This window comes from Wolffia australiana, chromosome 5 (assembly GCF_029677425.1).
Source record: "Wolffia australiana isolate 7733 chromosome 5, ASM2967742v1".
Lineage (NCBI taxonomy): Eukaryota > Viridiplantae > Streptophyta > Magnoliopsida > Alismatales > Araceae > Wolffia > Wolffia australiana.
In genome coordinates, this window is record NC_135839.1 from 17,722,703 (window position 1) to 17,741,223 (window position 18,521).

The following is an 18,521-nucleotide window of genomic DNA, read 5'->3' on the forward strand; positions in this document are numbered from 1 at the left end:
TTTGTATTTGTATTTGTATTTGTATTTGTATTTGTATTTGTATTTGTATTTGTATTTGTATTTGTATTTGTATTTGTATTTGTATTTGTATTTGTATTTGTATTTGTATTTGTATTTGTATTTGTATTTGTATTTGTATTTGTATTTGTATTTGTATTTGTATTTGTATTTGTATTTGTATTTGTATTTGTATTTGTATTTGTATTTGTATTTGTATTTGTATTTGTATTTGTATTTGTATTTGTTTTTGTATTTGTATTTGTATTTGGATTTGTATTTGTATTTGTTTTTGTATTTGTATTTGTGTTTGTATTTGTATTTGTATTTGTATTTGTATTTATAGTTGTAGTTGTAGTTGTATTTGTATTTGTATTTGTAATTGTATGTGTATTTATATTTGTATTCGTATTCGTATTCGTATTTGTATTTGTAGTTGTATTTGTATTTGTTTTTGTATTTGTATTTGTATTTGTATTTGTTTTTGTTTTTGTATTTTTATTTGGATTTGTATTTGTATTTGTATTTGTATTGGTATTTATATTTTTATTTGTTTTTTTTTTGTATTTTTATTTGGATTTGTATTTGTATTTGTATTTGTATTGGTATTTGTATTTGTATTTGTAGGAATATTTGTATTTGTATTTGTGTTTGTGTTTGTGTTTTTGTCTTTGTATTTGTATTTGTAGGAATATTCGTATTTGTATTTGTATTTGTTTTTGTATTTGTACCTGTATTTGTATTGGTATTTGTATTTTGTATTTGTATTTGGATTGGAATTGGTATTTGTAATTGGATTGGAATTGGTATTTGTATTTGTATTTGTACCTGTATTTGTATTGGTATTGGTATTTGTATTTTGTATTTGTATTTGTATTAGTATTGGCATTTGTATTTGTATTTATCGTTGTATGTATATTTGTATTTGTATTGGTATCTGTATTTGTATTTATATCTGTATATGTATCTTAATATGCGTCTTTATCTGTATATGTATTCCTGTGTTTGTATTGGTATTTGTATTTTGCATTGGTATTTGTATTTTGTATTTGTTTTTGTATTTGTATTTGAATTTGTATTTGAATTTATATTTGTATTTGTATTTGTATTTGTATCTGTATTTGAATTTCATTTGAATGTGTATTTGAATTTGTGTTTGAATTTGAATTTGAATTTGTATTTGTATTTATATTTGTTTTTGTACTTGTATTTTTTTTTGTATGTGTATTTGTATTTGTATTTCTATTTGTATTGGTATTTGTGTTTGTATTTCTGTTTGTATTTGTATTTGTATTTGTATCTGTATTTGAATTTCATTTGAATTTGTATTTGAATTTGTGTTTGAATTTGAATTTGAATTTGTATTTGTGTTTGTATTTATATTTTTTTTTGTACTTGTATTTGTTTTTGTATGTGTATTTGTATTTCTATTTGTATTGGTATTTGTGTTTGTATTTCTGTTTGTATTTGTATTTGTATTTGTATCTGTATTTGTATCTGTATTTGTATTTGTATTTGTATTTGTATTTGTATTTGTATTTGTATTTGTATTGGGATTGGTATTTGTATTGGGATTGGTATTTGTATTGGGATTGGTATTTGTATTTGTATTTGTAGTTGTATTTGTATTTGTAGTTGTATTTGTATTTGTATTTATGTTTGTGTTTGTGTTTGTATTTGTATTTGTATTCGTATTCGTATTTGTAGGTGTATTTGTATTTGTTTTTGTTTTTGTATCTGTATTTGTATTTGTGTTTGTATTTGTATTTGGATTTGTATATGTATATGTATTTGTATTTGTAGGAATATTTGTATTTGTATTTGTGTTTGTGTTTGTGTTTGTATTTGTATTCGTATTTGTATTTGTATTTGTACCTGTATTTGTATTGGTATTTGTATTTGGTATTTGTATTTGTATTGGAATTGGGATTTGTATTTGTACCTGTATTTGTATTGGTATTTGTATTTTGTAATTGTATTTGTATTTGTATTGGTATTCGTATTTGTATTTGTATGTATATTTGTATTTGTATCGGTATCTGTATTTGCATCTATATATGTATATGTATCTTGATATGCATCTTTATTTTTTTATGTGTATGTAGATTTTAATGAATCTGTATGTTTATATATATGTGCATATGCATTTGTATCTATATATATATATATATATATATATATATGTTGATTCTTGGATTTGTTTTTGTGTTTATTTATTTTTATATTTTCTATTTCTATTTATATTATGTGTTTTATGTATAATAAAAAGTCTTTTTGATTTACATGTATGTATATATATTAATTACATGTGTTTGATTTACATATTTGCATTTCTATGGCTATATGAGTTTATATTTTTGTGTTTAGATTTTTATTTGCATTTCTATTGTATTTCTATTGAATTTGTTTCTATGTTTATTCGTGTGGTTGTTTTTGTCTTTATGTTATAATAATATTTAAAATTTAATTGTTTTTATCCTTCTATTTATATTACTATTTATATATATATATATATTATATTTTTATGCCAGTTATTTAATTATTTTGAATGGTTTGGTTGGTAGAAGGGTCAATCTTTTCAGGATGTTAGGGGTCCCCATATTAACAGTTATAGAAAAAGCATTATTATTTATCAGAGACAAAATTATATTGCTCACCCAATCACCTCTATACACTTGTTAAGATGTCCAGGCAATGACCTTTTGGAGTCACATCATTAAGATGCATATATCCTGTGAATAAGAGGGTCAATGATGCATACTTATAAGATGAGCAGTTAACTTAGCATAATATCATTATATCCTTGCTATTATAGGGCATAGTGCACATGGATAATAATGAGTATGAATTAGATGAATGAATTTGAAAAATATGTACTTTTTCTGATTGGCTTTTAGGCCCTATTATTATATAAATTAGGCTAGCCTAGTATCCTTGATGGGTATTTAATGATTGAGCTCTATTGTTGAAAATGGGTTGCCTCAGAAGTTGACTTTTCTCTCTTATGTGACTTTACTAATAGTACTAAAATATCTAGCTCCTATAGTTGTGGAACATTAATCAGTTGTCTTGAAAGATTACATATGATTCATTAAGTATATCATTATATATTATATCATTAAGTATCTATTTTAATATGTGTTTTTTATTCTATAATCATATACTATAGTTTTTAAAATAATGGTATAAATGACTCATTTCATAAGTATGATGGATATATCTATTATTAGAAATCCAATCACATTTCCAAATCTCATTCAACATTCATTTAAACACTATATCCACATAATGCACTTGTGATGGTTATAATGCATCCATGAATACACGATATTTCTTAGTGAATTATGATGAAATCATAATACAGAGATCTCTAATGTTTAAACACGTGTATGAAACATACATATTCAAATGTTACTCGAGAAGGGCATCAAAGTATTTAGATAGGATAGCACTATCTAATCCCACTCTATAAATAATATGGAAAACCTCATAGTCATTAGTGTAAAGACATTAAAGACAAATGCTGGGTTCACTTTAAGGAAAAGACTTCACTAATTATCCTGATGAATTCCTACATGCTATTAAACCTAAATATCAATCATTCAGATTACATATGATTTCCTAATCATTGAATTTTAGCTCAATGAAAAAAGAAGTGCACGAAGGTATTGTGTCATCAAGATGGGATACTCCACCATAATTATAAGAGGAGACATCTAATGAAAGGCGATGCAAAGAAGTCCTTGGCCACTATAACTAAATACTGGAGAAAAATTTTCTAATGATTTCACATCACATAGGTTATCATTGATCATAACCTTGGAAAAAGGGCAAAGAGGTAAGTCAAAAAAAGATGGAGATCACACTAACCTTGTCGTCATGTGCGCAATGGGTCGAGTGATATTTTTTTTCATGTGTCTTTATCTAAACATCAGTATTTCAATCATTCACTATTGGAGTACAAGAACGGACCCAAATGAGATATTGAATGAGCAAATCCAAGGGTGCCTTTTTTACAAGGATGGGGGGTTCTATTTATATACAAAAGATGGTTGATGGATAAAGGGAAAGGTTGAACTAACCTCAAAATTTCAGTCTGAAACTCCTAAATCGTTACATATCATCATTTCAATTCGGAGTATTATAAGCCATCTGCTTTTCTCTCTCCTCTGATTTGTGTTGCTGATTGCCTGCGTGCCACACAATTATAGGAGTTAAAAATTCATAACTATTATTAAAAATATTTAAGAAAATTTGAAATTATATTTTTCTTATTTATAAAATTATGTTCTTATGAATTTGATGTCAAACAATTCCAATAAATATGAGGAAATCTTGAAAGTTAAGAGTACCATTTAATAATATTAACTATTTAAATTTTAATTAAATATATAATTAAATTTTCATATTTATAAGATATTTTATTTATGATAATTATGTCATAAAATTATGTTAAAATACCATAAAATTTACAAAAAATAGAAATTCATACTAAAAATGTGATAAATAAGTTAAGCCTTAATGCCATAGATTTATGATCATTTAAATTTAAAAAACACATAAAATACATAAAATTACAATCAAAATGAGCATATTATTTGTGATTATCACTAGGCATCCATGGGCTAGCAACTAAGCCTATTGATTGGGTTAAATAGACATATGATTCATTAATATATATATAATTAACAAGGTTGGTCAATAAAAAATTTTGGCCATTAGTTTTACCAACAAGACTACTACGTGGGCCTAAAGGTTCACACAAAATGATATTTTGGTCATGAAAAGATAAACCCAAAATTTAGGGTTTAATAAAAAATATTGTTAACTATAAACAAAAAAGGCATGACCATAATTCCATCATGGAAAGATATTTTCAGGAGCATATCCTTCTTCTCCCTTATATCATTGTGCACCTCCCTAACGATCTGAACGGCAAATTTACAATGGAGGATCAATAGCAATGCACAACTTGATGAATAAGAGGATGTTAGGATGTGCCAAGGATTAGAAAGACATATCTAGATGCTAGAGTCTTTGTTTTATTAGCTAAAACATAGTGCCACGCAAGACCAAATTAAGGGTTGTGCTCGTAGACTGATCCAATCGTGCCCTATATGCCATCTAGGGGGTTTTTAGATATGCAAGGTTTCCCTAGAGTTTATGGGTGTGGAGTGAGCGTAAATACCCCAATTACACACGGATCCCACTTGCCCACACCCATGACACAAAGGAAAAGGATACAATAGTGATACCGTTGCATGTTGATATGGAGATCACAGGCGCCAAGAGCTTGTTTAAGTCCACCCTGAGTTGGCAATGCGTGGAGCAGGTGTTATGTTCGCTCTCATCAGTATCATCTTGGAGCTCTCGAAGGGTACAACATCTAGGTGGGACATTGTGCATTCACATGTCCAGTGTTCCACGCGATACACCACTCGTGGGGGCCGTCGGGCACAAGAGTTTTTCATGTGCAGAGAACTAGCAGGCTGAGTCTCTAATTGCGATGGCTGCCTTGGGGCTTTTGGGGAAGCTCTCGTCAAGTAGTATAGAGGGAACGATGCGAGAGCATGCTGAATAATTGGCGAGGCGAGGGCATTTGACGTTTGATTCCCCTTTAATAGCTATTGGTGAATGCTAGTGAGGTGTGTGTGACACCCCGTGATCTCTTGCCATATAGTTGGAGATGCCACTAGGACCATGAGACTGCACATAACATATTGAGCAAGAACTATGAGTCTGATTCTATGATGATACCCTGAAGGTTTCCCTCCTCATAAAGGAGCAAGCCATCATGTGTCGCCATAGTCTTTGCCGATGTGTTAGTCTAAACTCCATCCAAATATGAGAGAACGCCATCACGTATCGCCATAGCCTCGGTTGATGTCTCACTTAGGCTGCACCATCCACATTGAGCTTGAGATAACCAATTAGAAGTGGGTGACAATCAGTAGTCGGGTGATGCGGGTCATTACAATCTGGATGCCCTAGGTGCGAAGTGAATCACATGTAGGTAGTGAGCGTCGGGTGATAGGTGGTACGAGGCGATGGGTTCACCGTAGCCATTGCTTGACGCGACTCATGACATTATGTGCGCTCAAGGTGGACCCTACAAATGAGAAGAGTTTCACCCTTTCCATATCTCCCATAGTAAGTATGGTTTGCTAATTTGTAGATAAGGGCTAAGCTTAGGGTGTGTTGATGAGATAAAGATCTTGTCAAAACACTCTAGTAGTGTTAGTGTAGTATGGGAATGGAAAATCAGATGCCAAAGGTGAGTAAATTGGCACCAACATTCTATAGCAATCTCACTATGTAGGAAGATGTGTTCCATGGCCTCAACTTGAGTAGATAACAATGGCAGTGCGGACTAATGGAGTGACCAATAAAGGTCACCCCATCATCAGTAGGTAGGCCACGGTGCATGAATCTCCAAAGGAAGAACAAGATGCGAGATAATCATTGGGTGCCAAATGCATCGACCCTAAGACTGCGTAGGAAATCTCTCTCAGAAGTTATTCCAAGAGGAATAACGGGCGACACTCCCATTAGGCTTGAGCGTCTAGATAAGACAGTCAGGGGAGATCCCTATGTTAGTGGCCATAGCCGTCGGTAAGAAGCCTAATGGAAGTCCATGTTGCTCCAATAGGAGTCTTGTGTTCCCAGTTAGCAACTGACACGGTCAACTAGAGCCGATTGTGTAGAAAAATAGGGTGGCGCTAAGACAGTAACTGCAAGTCAAGTATTGTACCAAGCACTAATTGTGACAAGATTGCATCATGCTAGATACTTAAACATGAATCTCTTGAGGAAATGGGGTGTTTTGGATCCGAGACATACTAAGGTGATTTGACAATCAGGCTTCCAATTATTTTAGAGGTTCATTACGTTTCTTTTTGTCTTCACTTTGCAATCTGTCTCTGGATCTTATTAATTATGGTGTATGAAACCAATAATGTATGTCACTACGAATTAGGTATTTGGGTTCTTATAAATCCATAAATAATATCTTTTTTGTCTAGATAAAACCTGATTCTGGAAGCATCTTAATTTGGCAAGATCAACTAAACCAGGAGTTATAAATGTTTATCTTTTTGTGTGATGTCATGAAATGATAAGGTTGAGAGAATACAATGTGGCGGCGTTATTTATGATTATTTTTTTTTGCCAGGATTTTTACATCATTTCATTCATCATTTCTTGCAGTATGGATATTTTAGAAAACACTGCTACCTTGAGCAGGATCATTATGTGGTTCAAGTATAAATAATGTTGACTTTATTTAGACTAGGAAGACAAAATTTAATAATAATAATTTCAGGGTTTTGAGGTTAGTTGAAATTATATGTTTGAGAATTAACATTATTTGAATTTTTCAAGATTAATTGATGAAAAATTTAAATGATTTATTCAAATGGAATTAAAGTTATCATTATTTAGTTTCCCAATTTTTTCTAGAGAAGAGATATTGGAGAAATATCTACAAATACGCCAATACTGATCTTGTTATAGGCTATAATATGTTGTAAAAGTAGATCAATGTCAATAGTGTTCGTTAGTTTTTTGAGTTATTTTGTTGATATCATGCACATCCATCATGTTTACATGACGTTATTATTCTGATGCACATGAATTAATTAAGTGATGTATTTTACCATTAGTTATATACATAGTATCATTAGTCATATGCAAACTAGGCTTTTTCTTTTTTAAAAAGGATTTTAAAAATAACTAAATTGAATAGTCCCCCTCAGTCAACTCAGCTTATAGTTTTTTGGAATTTTTCCTGAGCCATTATGGTTCAATTATAAAGAAATTTCAAGAATTTAATAGGATTTGCTTCATAAATACTTTATTTATTTTAGTTGGAATATATTTGTGATGGATTTATTTAGATTATTACAATTTGTTCAGCTTTGTGAATCAAGTTTTCGGTTGCAATTTCAGACTAATTGGCTGAACCAAGATTAGGTCAGGCTATTTTTAAGAGTAACTGATTGAGTTAGTCCCCCTCAGTCAACTCATATATAAGTGTACACGACCAACCATTACATGGTGATGTAGTCATACAACCTCTCAAGAGCATGAGAGATTCTCTCCACTCAATTTTTAGTTATTTCCCCTCAATCAAATCATATAAAAGTGTACACAACCAACCATTACATAGTCATGTAGTCATACAACCTCTCAAGAACACGAGAGATTCCCGCCACTCAATTTTTTATAAGATGTCTTACCAATTTAACTCTGACATCTTAGTGATGGAAACATACGTGTTCGGCAAGCCAATCACACATTTCATTTCTCATTCCATGTTCATTAATAGAACATATTCATTATAAGGGACGTGTGACGCTTATAATAAAGTCCATTAATACATTATCAAACGTAGTAAATTATGATGAGATTGCTACACAGAGATCACTAGCCTTTAAGCGTGTGTTCTAATATTCTTATTCAAAGGATGCTCGAGAAGGATACAGAACTATCCGGATAGAATAGCACTAATAGGTCCAAATTTAGGGGTTTTATGTCATTGTTTTGATTCACACTTAACCAATAATTTTTATGAATATTTTCCACTTAAATACTCTATAATTAATATAGGGAAAGTAAGGGTTCGATCCACAGAGAGGCAGAAATTTAATTTCAGAATTTTTCTCAAGCTTGGAATGATGAAAGTGAGTTTAGAAGTGAGGAATATAATTTCTGAGGTTTTTTATGGATTTTTAGTCAATTTATATAAATTCCTATTATCTAAGGTGAAGCAGAAATACAAAAAAAATATTAAAAATATTTTACACTAATTTTCATAATTTTAGTTAACACTATAAATAGGAAATAATTATTTTTTGAATTTTCTTAAATTTAATTAACACCAAAAAACTAGAAATATTAAAATGAGAGTTAAATAATTTTTTTAGAATTTATGTAGATGTTAAAAATACTGAACATTGATTATATTAAATTTAAAGAATTTTCTGATTTTTGGAATTTTTAAATACAGAAAATAAGGAAAATACCTTTTCCGGCTATCGCCACAGGAGGCGACAGCAGCGGAGCCGCAGCGGTGGCAACGATGGAGCGGTGGCGTAGCAGTAGTGGCGGTGGCGGACCAAAGGAGGCATCAGTCCTTGGTTGGCTTGTATACGGCTGGCCTTAGTTGGTCAGCCCACTAAGGTTCAGCTCATTTTGGCTAAGTCAAGACTTAGCCAAATAGGCTAAGCCCTATTGGGCTTGACTCAATATGGTCAAGACTTGGTCAATTTGACTGAGTCATGCCCACTCCGCTTTTTTTGCCCTAAATGATGGAATTCAAACACTATTTTTTTTGAAATGAAAAAGGAATAATGAAGTATGATCTAGAGAGATACTGGAATGGATTTTAGAGAGAGAAAGAAATAGTTTTGGAGAGAAAAATGACTGAAATAAAGAGATAGAGAGAGAAAATGAAGTTAGGGTGCAGAAGAAGTTTGAGATAGAATTTGAAGGTGCAAATGAAGGATAATTTTTATGAAATTTTGAGAGGATGAACTAGGGATATGTATGAAGATCTAGAGAGAGAATGAAATGATTCTTGATAGAGAAAGTAGGGAAAATTGAATGTTTAGAGGGAGAAAACGATGGATTTGAAGGGCAAATGGATGGATGATGATATGAAAATGGAAACCTAGGTTCCTAAAACCTCAATGCAAGTGTGGTTAGCCCTCAAGTCTGCATCCTTATATTTTTCCAGGATCAGGTGTTTTTCAATGCAAACAAGAGATGAGATTGCATGAAAACTTCAACAGACTTACATTAAATAGGTTGAACAACCTTGATTATGAAATATACCTTGTTCTGCTGGCCAGCCACTTGCTATCGCAGGTCCAGAATGAGAGTAAATGAGGGAGGAAAAGAGTATTTATATAATTTAAGAATTACTAGAATACCTCTTTGGGTATTTTCTACTCTCTTTTCTTTCTATTTTGCCTCTTTTTCTCCATTGGTTGAGAGATTTACCTTGTAATTTCCAGCTTGTTTCTTTTGCAAGGTGTTTTAATTCCCAATAGGTAGGCCAGATCGTGGCTCAAGCCCCTCTGATTTCTCCTTTGAAAGCCCACAACACCGTTTCATCATTTCAACCCAATTTGATAATCACTAAGGTCCCAAAAATTCTCCAATTTCCTAAGAATTGTATCTTCTAATTCCTCTAAATTTATGCACATTTAGAACTACAAAATGCTCATCAGTAATCAAATTGATTGACATCATAGAAGTCAATGAAGTTAGTAAAAAATAATCATAATGTGCAAAAGTTAGAATTTCTAGCTAATGCATAAATATTGGGTTAATTCAAATAATAACATGATAAATTATAAATTAATAATTCCGTAAACATCTAAAATTTATGGATATATATTTCAATTTATCATGTTATCAAGGACTATTTAGCCTCACTCATATGATGAGTATGACCGTTCTTGTAGCTATTAGTATGGAGACACTAAGGATAGATAGTGGGTGCTCTTTAGTAGAAAGAGTTCACTGAATTGATCCGTAGGAATCTTTAAATGGTATCATCCCAAACTGTCAATTAGGTTAATTCATGTCAAAATTATTTATGTGGTATGTAGATCTGAGACACCAAAGATGTCTTATGGAGGAACAATTGTACTTTAACTATGATCTGTGAGTGTCTAATCATGGGATTCTAAATAGTCTTAGTTCGGGTGCATCAAGAAGGTCACGAAGATGATTGAGTGGACAAGATGATATCATCCACCCTCGGTATAAGAGGTGATAGCTCAAGGAAAATGATGTGATGAATTCCTTGGCCAAGTCTGTGAAATTTCAGAGAAGAGTTATCCAATGATTTTTGATAAGTACATCAATAAATTATGCTTTTATACTTTTTTTACCACATATTTTTATATTTTCACTAGAATTATTCACCATTTAAGGATAACATGAGAGATTTATGATTTATTTTCCAAATTTATATTTTTATTTATTTTTACTTATTTTTTAGACCAACCCTAGTTGACTCTTTAGAGTCAAATTGATTTCTCACATTTCTTGGAGTTTTATTTGAAAAACATGACTTAGGTAAATACAATGTTGAATTCAAGATAAAATGGGAGGAAAGTAGAAATATAATAGAAAGTAAGAGGAGCCCCAATACACAATAAGCCCATTCTAGAAGCCCACTAAAACCTCCTTAAAGACTGCGACAACCAAAGGCAAGAATTGTGGAACTTAGCCGCAATTTGATATTGAAAGAACTATTTTAGAATATGAGGGGGAATGTGGGTCCAGACTAGAAATCAAGAAATCCTAGCCCTCCAATCCATTGAAATGGAATCAAATGGTCGGGATAGTTAGGGCACTTCTATTTATTCTCTTCTTCCCTCTCTTCTTATCTCATCTTTGATTTCTGCTCTGAATTTGTTGTTGGACGCCTAGTGCATCAGATTTCTTTGATCCATTCTTGTTGTACGAGAGTGTGGGAGAGAGAGCTCAAGGGTGATCAAGATTACTGGAGAAAGAGCACCACTTGGAACTTGGGTGAAGTAACAACAAAGTTTGTGTGATCTCTTGAATGTTTGATTTGAATTTCTGACCATTTTGTCTTAGTGAATATTCTAGAGATATCCTAAACTTCAAGTTTTACAATGCATCAAACAACACTAAAAAATTCCTCATGTAACAAAATTTACAACATTTTCAGTCTACTACCCTCATCGTGGAGCGCCTTCCCCACAAATTGGGTCAGAAGATTTTCTTCAACATTAAATCTAATTTATTACCCTAAAAATTCTCCAAAAATTGCATTGAATGATTAGAATGTTTAACAAAAAAATATGTATTTTATTTATTTATAGAAGTTTTGACTAGTTTTCATTCATTTCGTTGATTTTCCTATTTAGAAACTACTTACAAATCTAGAAAAATATAAGTCACCTAAAGTAATTATTTTTCAATATATTTGAAATGTAATTTACTCTCTCATTATCTGCTCCTTGTGGATCAACCCTTAATTACCCTATTCTAAGGAAAAGTTTATAAATATTGTTGCATAAATCAGATCCTTAAAATGACTTATTTAACCCAAATTTTGATTTATCAACATCTCATTATAGTTGATTAATACTACGTATTTATTAAAGTGCATCTATGATGCTTATAATGAACCTCATGAATACATGATCTGACGTAGTGAATTATGATGATATTATAATACATAGATCACGAAGCTTTCATCATATGATCTAACTAACCATATTCGAATGATACTTAAGAATATACATCCGGGACGCGGACGGGACAAAAATTTCGTCCCGGGATGAAATTTGTCCCGTCCATTGGCGCGGACGAATTTTTGGACGAAAAATCGTCCGACGTACCATCAGACGGAAAATTCTTCCGTCCGGGGTACCCGCATGGTGGACGTACGAAGTAGACGAAATTTTATCACTATTCTTTTTATTCTTTATATATGTATACTTTTCCCTCTATATATATATATATTTTTTTTTTATTCTAAGATATTTCACTCATGTAACAAATGCAAGAAGAAATTCATGGAAAGACATTTTAACTGAAAAATTAGAGAACGCTAGGAGACGGGAAAAAGTGTGACACAACTTAGTTTTAACTTTGGTATCTTTCTAAATAAAATACTTGACCTTGATACAAGAAATAGAAATTTTCAAATTGAGGTTCAAAAGTACACTTACGTTTAAACTCTAGTAAGCACAAACTCTTAGGTGCATCCGTGGACATTTTTAAACTATAAACTAGGATTAAATTTTGAGACTTGTGCGCCATCGATGACTTGTATCCACACTTTAATCCTGGTGATGGACTCCCATTTTATCGAATAAACCTCTGATTCCCCAAAATCTACAGTAAAATCTACTTGAGGATTAACATTAAAATCTTTATTTAAATGTGACTTTAACTCTGCTACAAACACATATCTTTGGAGTTTCCACATTAACACAAATTAATTGTACAAAAAAACAGGCTTTAGACGTGGGTATGTGGCGTTCTTCAGTCACAACAAAGGTGAAACAAAAATAGAGAGCGTTTTTTCAGAAACTAGGACAGAATCTTGATGCAGAGTTCATGCACCCATCCATCCACCTCGTGCAAAATTAGACGGTGTTGAGATGGCCGTCTCACATGTCCCACATGTACTCCGTTCAAACTGTAATCAAATCAAATTCATAAGGAAACATAAAACAGTAATCAAATCGTAGAAGAAGAATAGGAAAAATAAAAAGGGGGAGAAATGGAGAGGACAATATGAAACGAGAAGGGCGAGGGAGAAGAGGAAGAGAAGGAACGAAGGAAGAGAAAGAAGAAACTTGAAAAAAGGAACAGAATTAGATTGAATGAAGAAACCACATTAAACAGAAACATAGAAGAAATAAGAATAAACACTGTCAACTGAAATCTTGTTCCTGTTTCATTTATTTTCCCAAAAATTTCACACATCGAACTGTTAGGCCGGTGAGAATGACATGCACACTGAAGTGGAGGAACTTATATAAGACGACATGAAGATTAAATCACCACAAATTTCCCAATTTCATCTCCAAGATAGACACGGCCTTCTGTACTCTTCGTTTAAGCCTGCGAGCAGGCGAAGAGGCTGCACTCTTCGTTTAAGGGAAAATACTTCACCAAGTTATTTAAACTAAATTTCAGACCAACACTATAGAGAGATATTCACTGCATGCATACGGAACAGAAATATATGGGGTAGAAGCATGACTTACTGTACATCAAGAGGGACGTAAATGGGCGGGCCACCTTCCTTTTTTGCCGCTCTTACGCTGTTACATGGAAAGGAGCAAGTTAGGAAAAAAACATACAAAAAAAAGGTCAGAAAATGTTATAACGTAACTCACCGTCAGAAGAGCTGTCGTCATTGTCAATGTCATCCTCAGAGTTAGACGAGCACTGCTTTGCGCGACAGAACCATGCACGAAGCATCATCAGCGTCTCTATGATGTCTGCATCTAGGCGTCCTCTACGGTACGTGGTGATGCCTCGACCAATTGAAAAGAGCCGCTCCACTAGTGCACTTGTCGGGCTTACGGCCAGAAATTGAGATGCAATTTTTGTCAAGTTCGGGAAGTACTGAGTTCCAACATCCTTCCACCAACTTAGTGGACTGTCTTCCTCCTCACTGCACGGGATATTCAGATACTAGTCTAGCTCCTGCCGAGGCGTTGCGAGTGGGCGCCGAGTCTTGCACGGACGGGTATATTGTCGCTTGGTGGACACAAAGTAATCCGGACGGCGTCTTCCAGATGATTCGTCCTGCTCTGAATCACACCCAGTTGCACTCGTCGTACACGTGTTGTCGAGAAGACCGCCGAGGTAGGAAAGCACGCCTTCGTGATATGACGGATGCACGACATCTATCTTGGAGAATGGATCCAGGGTCCCCGCCGTCGCCACTGTGTGGTTGCCCCAAATGACCTTTTGCGTACTGCATCAACTTGTTATACATGGCACTACACGCCGAGCACAATGCTTCCCTCCGCTCGTCATCCAAGGTAGCCCTGACACTGTACATAGCCTGCTCGAGTTGGGACTTCAGGTCCGAGATCAACGACGTTACGTCAGTGATCGGATCTCTTTGCGGAACAGACGTAGTCAGAACCTTCACACAGTGGCCCCAAGATACGGAGATATTCTTCAATTAAATCCTAGTCCTCCTGACATAGTGCGTACTCCTTACTCGATGTGGAAAGGAACCTCACGGCCATATGGTCGAGTATCTCCCTCTTCGCAAGAGCACACTCTAACATCTTGAATGTGGAGTTCCAGCGCGTCGGGCAGTCCACTTTTATCCTGATCGTGTTTGGAAGCTCAAACATCTTGCACATATCAAGATATTTATCCATCCATTGCATGGACCCTTGAATAGCGTTGACGATGGCTTTGACGCGTGAGACGACTACTCCCACGGATGCAAAAGTTGTTGAACTGCATTCGTCGCCTTGCGAGTCGGTATGTTCATCCATGGCCAATGTAGCATATGGCTGAAGATCTCAAACTCGTACCGTACTAATTTTGGGTGCTTTAGGGTTACGTACGATCCGCAGTCCGGATTGGACTACAAGGTTGAGAACATGTGCAATGCACGGTACATGTCTATCCATAGTGAATTGTGGGTTTACAGTCTTCAGCTGATGTACAATTGACGCCATCATGGTTCTATTGTTAGACGCGTTGTCCGTCGTGATGGCACAAAGCTTCGACTCTATTCCATACTCATATGCAACCTCCACGACGAGCCTCACCAAGTTGGTGCCGCAATGGGATGCCTTGATCCGTCGGATAGCAAGTAGCAGATCACAGAGCTTCCAATCGTCGTCAATCCAATGGGCGGTTACACCTAGAAGGGAGAGGTTATTTCTTGGCGTCCATGCGTCCACTGTCAAAGAGACGCTATGAATGTCAGCAAACATCTCTACTAGTTTCCCTCGGACTTCTGTATACATGGTAGAAGTTGTAGCTTTGACCGCATCAGGGCCAGGGACGTCGCCAACCACCTGTGTCCCATAGAACCATAATATTCGAAACGACTTCTTCTTCACAAGTTGCCACAGAAGATCATTGTCACAAATGAATCTGACGAACTCTTCCTTCGTACGCTCCTTGGTGATGCCTCATAAGTAAAGCTTGGGTGACAGAAAGTCATATTGGGTTAGCTTCCTCTGATTCGTCTGGACGCCCTTCAGTTCATCATGATATTTACGATGTGCTTTCTCTATATGTCTCCAGAACACGTTCGTGCTCCTATCCTTATTCTGCCTGATGATGACCTTATGAGCAGGGTTCTGCGCTTGACAAAGCGTACACTGGTACTCGTCCGGGCCGAGTTCAACAAATTGATCTAAAACTTTAGACCGCTTGCGTCTAACACTTCGAGATGACACATTGTCATCGACCTCTACCGTGTAGCACTCCGCAGACACTGACGGCGTAGCCCTAGCTGTTGACTTGGGAGTGGTAGCGGATGTGGACTCCATATCTATAGCAGAATTAATCACAATACATATGCGTTCATATTAACCACAAACATAGCAATTTGAACACGGTACTAAAGTGACACTGAAGTATGTTTAAACAAATGGAAACTAATAGATGTGTACAACAATCAATATTCATAAGGATTACAGATGCGGAAAAAACTATTCGGAGATGACCGTGGATGTTAGCCTCAAAACTCGGACCGACGCATTAATAATATATCAACAGACATATAACAATTCATGCGGACTCAGACCGGTAATCACAATTCGTGACCAGGTGAAATATACGTACCTGTTCGGTTTGCCGACAAAGTAAGCTGCAGAACAGAAGCTCTGAGGAAGACGTGTCCAAATTATCTGAAGAACACATGAAATCAGCGAAATTAAACTTCGGTAGATAATTTAGATAGGTAGATATGATAGACACATAGGAAGATAGATAGGTAGACAGGTAGATAGGTATATAAGATAGATATATAGATAAACAAGATAGACAGATAGATAGATACGTAGCTAGATAGAAAGGCAGATAAGGTGGATAGATAGACAGATAAACAGGTAGGTAGATAGGTAGAGAGGATAGATAGGTAGCGACGTAGATTGATAACATAGATATGTAGGTAAGATAGGAAGATAGGAAGATAGGTTAGAAAGATAGATAGCTAAATAAGCATATAAATAGACAAGATAGACAGATAGAAACGTAGCTAGATAGGTAGACAGGATAGATAGGTCGATACATAGATTGATAAGATAGATAGGTAGATAAGATTGATACGTAGATACATAAACAGATTGATAGGTAGACAATAAAGACAGATAGAAACGTAGATAGATAAGATAGACATATAGATAGACAGATAGGAAGATCGATAGATAGATAGATCGATAGATAGATAGATAGCTAGATAGATAGAAAGACCGATTGATAGATCGATAGATAGATAGATAGATAGATAGATAGAATTTGCAGACAAGGAAACAATTCAACTCAATCAAAGACAAAGAAATATTTGCACCCAACAAAAGAAGCCCATGCAGAAGAAGACTTTCCAACATGCTCCAATGAACCGGTCCTCCAACAAGAAAAAGCTTGAAAAAGATGAAGTCGAAGCAAGGAAACAAGCCTCAAAATCTTACGAAAAATCTTGACAGCCACAACCATCCCAAGTACAGAAAAAACAGAGTGGCCAAGTTTAACAGTCATCAACACAATGACAACAGACAAAACTTTCAATCCAAAGAAGCCATGAAAATCTTTATTATATTTGTTGTTGTTGTCCCCAAATCTCCTAAAACAATGTATTTTCACGCTCATATCAATGAAAATTAAAGTTAAAAAAAAAAGATAGCTAGATAGATAGATAGAAAGATCGACAGATAGATAGATAGAAAGATCGATAGATAGAAAGATCGATAGATAGCTAGATCGATAGATAGATAGCTAGATAGCTAGATAGCTAGATAGCTAGATAGCTAGATAGCTAGATAGATAGATAGAAAGATCGATAGATAGAAAGATCGATAGATTGCTAGATCGATAGATTGCTAGATCGATAGATAGATAGCTAGATAGCTAGGTAGATGGATAGAAAGATCGATAGATAGGTACATAGATAGGTAGGTAGGTAGATAGCTACATAGAAAGATTGATAGATAGATAGAATTTGACATGGTTTGATCGCCGATGAGTTAGATAGGTAAAAGGTGAGATAGTTGGACCAACAGAAAGATAGATAAATAGATAGATAGAAGGATAGATCGATAGATAGATAGATAGATAGAAAGAAAGAAAGATCGATAGATAGATAGATAGGTAGGTAGATAGATAGGTAGATAGAGAGATGGATATATAGAAAGAAAGATAGATAGAAAACATACCTTGCCGACGGTGGAACACCTTTGCAACGGTGAATCACTCGCAGAGATGGAGGAAGACAAAACTGGGTTTCAGAAGGCAACACAAGCAACTCCCGCTCTCTCACACAAATGAACCGACGCCCGCCCGACGGCTCTGCAAGGTACTGGGTACGAGAGAGCTTCCCGACGGCGAATACCTTTCGAAGGACAAAACTAGGGCTGGCTCGGTGAAAGGTACTCGGTGAAATTCTCTCAAAGTCGAAATTCAAATGTAATACTTTCGTCCGGGCGGGACGAAAAATCATCCAGGAGAATTGGGACGGGACGGTTTTCCACTCACCGGACAAAAAACCGTCCCGTCCTTCGTCTCGGGGGAAATTATGGACGTCAGATGGGACAAATTTTGTCCCGTCTCGTCCATTGTCCTCGTCCGGGACGATCTGGATGTATACTTAAGAATGACATGAAAGTATCCTTATAGAATATCACTATCTAGTACAGCTCATATGATGGGTATCGCCGTTCACATAACCATTAGTGTGGAGAAACTATGGATAGATATTGGGTTCTCTTTAGAGAAATGTGTTAATTGAATTGATCCGTAAAACTCTTGAATGGTATTATACT